Consider the following 7,749-nt stretch of genomic DNA (forward strand, 5'->3'; position numbering starts at 1 on the left):
CAGGATAGGATTAGATACACTGTTTAGCAGTCAGTATCACACAGGATAGGATTAGATACACGGCTGAGCAGTTAGTAACACACGATAGGATTAGGTACACAGCTCAGCAGACATTATCACACAGGATAGGGTTAGATACACAGATACACATGTTTATCAAAAGGCTCTTGAATGAGTTGAAAATAAAATACTATCAATACTTGGGTAATCATTTAGTTAATTTGTGTTGCAAATCTGTAGTGTTGAATATATGATGTGAAATGTTTTTATGTGCAATATAATCATTATAATTTGGTATAACTAACCACAGTTGGTTACTATGCCCAGGTAACGCCGGGCTCTTCAGCTAGTTACTTTATAAAATTGATTTGCCCTGTAATTGCTGTATATTTTCTTTGTTTGCCTTTTGTGGTATAATTATTAGGTATAACTATTTCTTTTTTCTTTCTTTCATAGATCATACAACGGCTGCTGACTGCATTTGAAACACATGACTCTTCCCATTCATTAATTTTTTTAAATTTTTTTTTATATTATTATTTTATATTTTTTTATTTTGTTATAATGGTAAGCGCATTGTTGTTGTGAAAAATGTCTATGGTTATTCTCTACATTTTTCTGGATCTATTTTGCATTAGTATGTTTGGGGTTATGTTATTTGGCAGCATATGGTCTTTATGTCTACATGGGAGTGAAGGTTGAATATTGCACCCCTTGCGGGGTTCACATCTCCTTTTGCTCCTAAGGGTTATGGGTTACCTACTTCAGTACACAGTGGCTGTTCCCGTAACCATTAAACTGATACCATATCCTTACATCTCCCAATAGGGCTATAAGCCCACTTATTACTATGCATGGATCTGTGTATTATTATTTAAAACAGTACTTTATTTCTTGATGCACTGTGGGTTCTTGTGCCAGTTATTCCCACACTCAAGATGGAGCTGAAGACTTCCACTCCCTTTTGAGCAGGTGTGCAGAAACCACAGAGAAAATTGTCATTGGCTCTCTTTGGCACTTGCGCAATTAAACATTCTTTTTCAAGATGGCGGCGGGAGCTTCAATGAACAAATGCGCATGAGCGGTAATACACCGCAGCTCCCATTTACCACTACTTCCGATATTGCACATTTATTTTTTTAGTATTCCGTGTGTTGGCGCTACTTTTCGAATATGAATGGCATGAGTCATAGTTAGTGTCAATGATACACAGCTGTCATTGATTGCCAATTATGTTTTTATTATTATTATTAATAATTATTTTAGCGCCATTTATTCCATGGCGCGTTACATGTGATGAGGGGTATACATAATACATACAAGTACAGTAATCTTAAACAATACAAGTCACGACTGGTACAGGATGAGAGAGGACCCTGCCCGCGAGGGCTCACAATCTACAAGGGATGGAAGAGGATAGAGTAGGCAAGGGTAGAGCTGGTCGTGCAGTGGTTTGGTGGATTGGTGGTTACTGCAGGTTGTAGGCTTGTCGGAAGAGGTAGGTCTTCAGGTTCTTTTTGAAGGTTTCCATGGTAGGTGAGAATCTGATGTTGTGGTAGAGAGTTCTAGAGTAGGGGGGATGCGCAGGAGAAGTCTTGTATGCGATTTTGGGAAGAGGAAATAAGAGGGGAGTACAGAAGGAGATCATGTGAGGATCGGAGGTTTCGTGCAGGTAAGTACCGGGAGATGAGGTCACAGATGTATGGAGGGCTCAGGTTGTGGATGGCTTTGTATGTCATGGTTAGGTGTTGTGAATTCCCTTGCACGGATCTCTGAGCCGAAGCTCCCTCTGCTCCCTCTGGTGGTTACTGAGAGTAGTGGAGCTGGCCAGGTTGATGGAAGTTCCCCACCTGATGACGATAATTGGGAACCTTTGATTACTGGCTGGGAGCATATAATTGAGCTGGCTGCTCTTGAAGGTTGCTGGTGATTTTTCCTCCTTGTGCATTTGGAGTTCTTTTGGCCCCTACCTGATCTGCATGGTTCAGTTAAGTGATTCTTTTGCTAATCCTTTGCTTATAATTTGGTTGTGCCTTTTTTTTGCTTTCTGCTTTGCTGCTAGGGTTCATCGTACTCCCTGCTGGGGGCAGCGTTGGGCCCTGCTCTATATGTTACAGCTTGTGTCAGTTTGTTCAGTCCCCTGTTATGTTAGTATCTTTTGCTTTGCTTCCAGTTTATACCAGAGTGCTGATGTAGCGGGGGTGAGGTCGTGTGGCCTCAGGTTTTTTGTATATTAGAAGTGTTGGATTTTTCTAGGGTTTTGTGCGTGATTGCAGACAGTACCTTTTCTGTCCTGTCCTGTCTAGACAGCTTGGGCCCCACCGTTTGCTCAGTCTGTTTTCTGCGTGTGTGTGTCTTATCTTGTCTCACCGACAGTATATGTTTGGGGGCTGTCTATTAGTTTGGGGATCTGCTACGTGGCCGTTTAGATTTCACCTTTCTGACTTCAGGCTTAGTTAGTTCTCCGGCTGTGATGAAGCATCTAGGGCATCGTAGGAACGCTCCACGGCTACTGATAGTTGTGTTGATAGGATCAGGGGTCTGGAATCCGCTTAGTTACCAACCTCTCTGGTTTTCTGGTGGCTTAGCCTGTTCCTGCCATCCTCCTCGGTGACACATTCATAACAGTTAGGGTTTTGAACTGGAGTCTTTGGGTAATGGGGAGCCAGTGCAGGAATTGACAGAGGGGAGAGGCCGGGGAATAGCGGGGGGGACAGGTGGATTAGTCGGGCACCAGAGTTTAGAATAGATTGGAGGGGTGCAAGAGTGTTAGAGGGGAGGCCACAGAGCAGGAAGTTGCAGTAGTCAAGGCGGGAGATGATGAGGGCATGGACTAGGGTTTTTGCAGATTCTTGGTTGAGGAATGTACGGATCCGTGAAATATTTTTGAGTTGAAGTCGGCAGGAAGTGGAAAGGGCTTGGATATGTGGTTTGAAGGAAAGATCAGTGTCAAGGATAACCCCGAGGCAGCGAGATTGTAGGACTGGAGAGAGTAGGCAATCTAGCAGAGAAGAAGCATGAAATAGCAGACAGACATTGAGGGATTCTGATTAGTAGGGAGGTGATATCTGGTCCAGAGATGTAGATCTGTGTGTCATCGGCACAGAGGTGATACTGAAAGCCATGAGATTCTAAGAGCTGTCCGAGGCCGAAGGTGTAAATGAAGAAGAGCAGGGGCCCTAGGACTGAAACTTGCTGGACTCTGACGGATAGGGTGCACGGTGAGGAGGTGGTGTGCGAGTGGGGGACGCTGAATGTCCGGTCTGTTAGGTATGACGCAATCCAAGATAGGGCCAAGTCTGTGATACCAAGAGATGAGAGGGTCTGTATTAATAGGGAATGGTCCACTGTGTTAAAGGCAGAGGACAGGTCCGGGAGGAGGAGGACAGAGTAGTGTCGCTTGGCCTTGGCGGCTAGTAGGTCATTGGTGATCATAGTTAGGGCAGTTTCAGTGGAGTGGTGTGGCCAGAAGCCAGATTGTAATCGGTCAAGGAGGGAGCAAGAAGAGAGGTGGGAGGACAGTTCAAGATGTACGTGTTGTTCTAGTAGTTTTGAGGCATAGGGGAGAAGTGATATAGGGCGATAGCTAGATACAGAGGATGGGTCAAGAGAGGGCTTTTTAAGGATAGGTGTGATTGAGGCATGTTTAAAGCTTGAGGGGAAAACACCAGTTGTTAGTGATAGGTTGAAGAGGTGGGTTAGGGTTGGGATGAAGACTGTGGTGAGGTTTGGGATGAAGTGGGATGGGATCGGGTCAAGTGCACAGGTAGTGAGATGTGATCTTGAGAGTAGAGTGGAGAGTCGATCTTCTGTAGTGGTGAAGTTGGTTTTGGAGGAGGAGAGCAGGGCAGTTAGGAGGAAGGGCACTGGGGGTTGTTGACCAAGACTGTCTCTGATGTTATCAATCTTCTCCTTGAAAAATGAGACAAAGTCATCAGCTGAGATGAGTGGGGAGGGAGGAGGTGCTGGGGGGCGGAGGAGAGAATTGAACGTGTTGAATAACTGTTTAGGGTTGTGTGACAGGGAGGATATGAGAGATGAGAAGTAGGTTTGTTTTGCTGCAGCGAGAGTGGCCTTGAAAGCAGTGAGGGACTGTTTGAATGCGATAAAGTCCTCATTGGAGTGGGATCTTTTCCATCTCCGCTCAGCAGCCCTGGAAGCCTGCCTCAGTTCTTTGGTCAGACTGGTCAAGGGCTGTCTGTTGATTTTACAAGCTTTGGTATGTTTGAGAGGGGCAACTGATTCCAAAGCTACAGCTATTGTGATGTTATATAGAGCGGCAGCGGCATCCGCATTGTGTAGGGAACTTATGTCTGTAAGAGGGAGGAGGGATTCATACAGTGAGTATAGATCGAGGTGTTGAAGATTTCTGTGAGGGTGCGCAAGTTTTTGAGGTGGGGATTGTGGACCTGAGGAGGAGGAGAGGAAAGAGAATGTAAGTAGGTTGTGGTCAGAGAGAGGAAGAGGTGAGTTAGAGAAGCTAGATAGGGAGCAGAGGTGGGTGAAGATGAGGTCTAGTGTGTGGCCATCTTTGTGAGTGGCTGCAGAAGACCATTGAGTGAGGCGGAAGGAGGAAGTGAGGGATAGAAGTTTAGTGGCAGCTGAGATAGAAGTTTCAATGGGGATGTTGAAGTCGCCCAAGATGATAGTGGAGATATCAGTGGAAAGGAAATGAAGTAGCCAGGTGGTGAAGTGGTCAAAGAACGTGGTGGCTGGCCCTGGAGGGCGGTAAATGACAACTAGTTGGAGGTTGGAGGGGGAGTAGATGCGCACAGAGTGCACCTCAAAGGAAGGGAGGGTGGCAGTGGGATTGGGGTGAAGGAGCAGCTATCTGACAGGAGAAAACCAACTCCTCCACCATGCTTTCTGCTGGGGCGGGGTGTGTGGGAAAGGTGGAATCCACCATACAAGAGTGCAGATGAGAAACTGGGTCTGAGCAGAAAAAGTAAATTAATGTGCATGCAAAATGTAATTGCATATGAACACATGACCTTTACACAGAGAAAACCAAAAAAAAATGAAAAAAAAAACACAAAACAAATATCCTGGAATAAAAAAGTAAAAAATATATTGCAAAAATTGCATGAAGGTAGTAATAATAGTAATAATAAGGGTATTTAGTTAACATAATTTTGATCAAAATAATGTAGGAGCCATCCCGCCACGTCAAGGCAACCCCGTGGGACAGTCCTAACTCTTGTATTTAAAACCTTTCCACTTGTCAAGTGACGTAAATGTGAACAAGGACAGAGGGACTGAACCACCAGTAATAGTATAGGCCAGACAGGATGGATTTTCCAACTCAGAAACAGGGCGGTCACACCCTTATATGCACAGAATGCACAATGAAAACAAATGAGAAACTGGGTCTGAGCAGAAAAAGTAAATTAATGTGCATGCAAAATGTAATTGCATATGAACACATGACCTTTACACAGAGAAAACAACAACAAAAAAGCGCAAAACAAATATCCTGGAATAAAAAAGTGAAAAATATATTGCAAAAATTGCATGAAGGTAGTAATAATAGTAATAATAATTATTACTATTATTACTACCTTCAAGCAAATTTTTGCAATATATTTTTTACTTTTTTATTCCAGGATATTTGTTTTGTGTTTTTTTTTTTTTTTTTTTTTTTGTTTTTTTTTTTTTGTTTTCTCTAGAGTTGAGCGACTTTTGTTTTTTTAGGGTCGCGTTTCGTCTCGTGAAACCCGACTTTTCCAAAAGTCGGGTCGAGCAAGATCGTCCGATTATAGGGAAAAGTCGGGGTCGTCCCGAAACACGAAACCCAATGTAAGTCAATGGGGAATAAAAGTCGGCAGTGAGAGGAGGACAGGAAACACACCTACAGTGCCCATTTGAATGCCAAAAGCATCAATTCTTCTTACTTAAGCTTGTCAACCTTAATTAACTTCATAATACAAGTTACGCACTGAAAAATGGGGGTTATTTGGCTAAAGTTGTGGGGGGGGAGGGCTGGCTGCAGGTTTTCATGTGCCCTGGGCGAAAGAGCGCCCCTTTAACACATACCACAACTCATCATGCTCCGATACGGCAGATAAATAGCGGTATAGTACAATGAAAAATACCTCACTTTTTACATCTCATGACGAGGCCCATCTATTTCACCATACAGAATCATTGGTCCCATATAATGTTTGAAACAGTATATGATGAGCTCCACATAATGCTACAGTATATGTTGGTCCCCATGGATGAAGCTCCACTGTCTTATGGGCCCAAATAATGCTCCAAACATAATGGGCCCCATTTCTAATGCTCTAGTGTATAATGGGCCCTGTAAATGCTGCTCCAGTGTCTGATGTCCACCTTTGGAATGTTCCAGTGTATGGTGGGCCCCATCTATCATTCTCCAGAGTATAGTGCTCCCCAAAAATTGCTGTCCCAACATAGAAAACAATCAAATAAGTCTCCTCGCTAGGGAATCCCTGTACTTGTCTGGACAGGTGCTGTAGCTTGCTTAACAGCTCGCCAGCCGTTCTCACGCCCAGTATGGATTGCACGTGATTGCACAAAGGTTAGAAAGGGTACCGTATCCCTGGATAACATGTATGGATAGCGTACACATTCAAAATATATGTCTCAGGAGGCAGGCTCAGACGGTGTCAGGCCCAGTATGGATTGCACGTGATTGCACAAAGGTTAGAAAGGGTACCGTATCCCTGGATAACATGTATGGATAGCGTACACATTCAAAATATATGTCTCAGGAGGCAGGCTCAGACGGTGTCAGGCACAGTATGGATTGCACGTGATTGCACAAAGGTTAGAAAGGGTACCGTATCCCCGGATAACATGTATGGATAGCGTACACATTCAAAATATATGTCTCAGGAGGCAGACTCAGACGGTGTTAGGCCCAGTATGGATTGCACGTGATTGCACAAAGGTTAGAAAGGGTAGCGTATCCCCGGATAACATGTATAGATAGCGTACACATTCAAAATATATGTCTCAGGAGGCAGGCTCAGACGGTGTCAGGCCCAGTATGGATTGCACGTGATTGCACAAAGGTTAGAAAGGGTACCGTATCCCTGGATAACATGTATGGATAGCGTACACATTCAAAATATATGTCTCAGGAGGCAGGCTCAGACGGTGTCAGGCACAGAATGGATTGCACGTGATTGCACAAAGTTTAGAAAGGGTACCGTATCCCCGGATAACATGTATGGATAGCGTACACATTCAAAATATATGTCTCAGGAGGCAGGCTCAGACGGTGTTAGGCCCAGTATGGATTGCACGTGATTGCACAAAGGTTAGAAAGGGTACCGTATCCCCGGATAACATGTATGGATAGCGTACACATTCAAAATATATGTCTCATGAGGCAGGCTCAGACGGTGTTAGGCCCAGTATGGATTGCACGTGATTGCACAAAGGTTAGAAAGGGTACCGTATCACCGGATAACATGTATGGATAGCGTACACATTCAAAATATATGTCTCAGGAGGCAGGCTCAGACGGTGTTAGGCCCAGTATGGATTGCACGTGATTGCACAAAGGTTAGAAAGGGTACCGTATCCCTGGATAACATGTATGGATAGCGTACACATTCAAAATATATGTCTCAGGAGGCAGGCTCAGACGGTGTCAGGCACAGTATGGATTGCACAAAGGTTAGAAAGGGTACCGTATCCCCGGATAACATGTATGGATAGCGTACACATTCAAAATATATGTATCAGGAGGCAGGCTCAGACGGTGTTAGGCCCAGTATG

General features: G+C 44.3%; 1 long non-coding RNA gene across 1 annotated transcript in view; it reads left to right on the plus strand.

Annotated features, from left to right (window-relative positions):
* The window catches only part of LOC141080973 (uncharacterized), a 140,521-nt gene extending 139,519 nt beyond the window's left edge, over window positions 1-1,002 (plus strand). Inside the window, exon 4 of the long non-coding RNA XR_012229278.1 lies at window positions 457-1,002. This is a non-coding gene — a long non-coding RNA (uncharacterized lncRNA). The remainder of the gene's footprint in view (window positions 1-456) is intronic.
* Window positions 1,003-7,749: the final 6,747 nt, after the last annotated feature.

Source organism: Dendrobates tinctorius, unplaced genomic scaffold (genome assembly GCF_039654945.1).
Source record: "Dendrobates tinctorius isolate UK_male_01 unplaced genomic scaffold, ASM3965494v1 ptg000004l, whole genome shotgun sequence".
Lineage (NCBI taxonomy): Eukaryota > Metazoa > Chordata > Amphibia > Anura > Dendrobatidae > Dendrobates > Dendrobates tinctorius.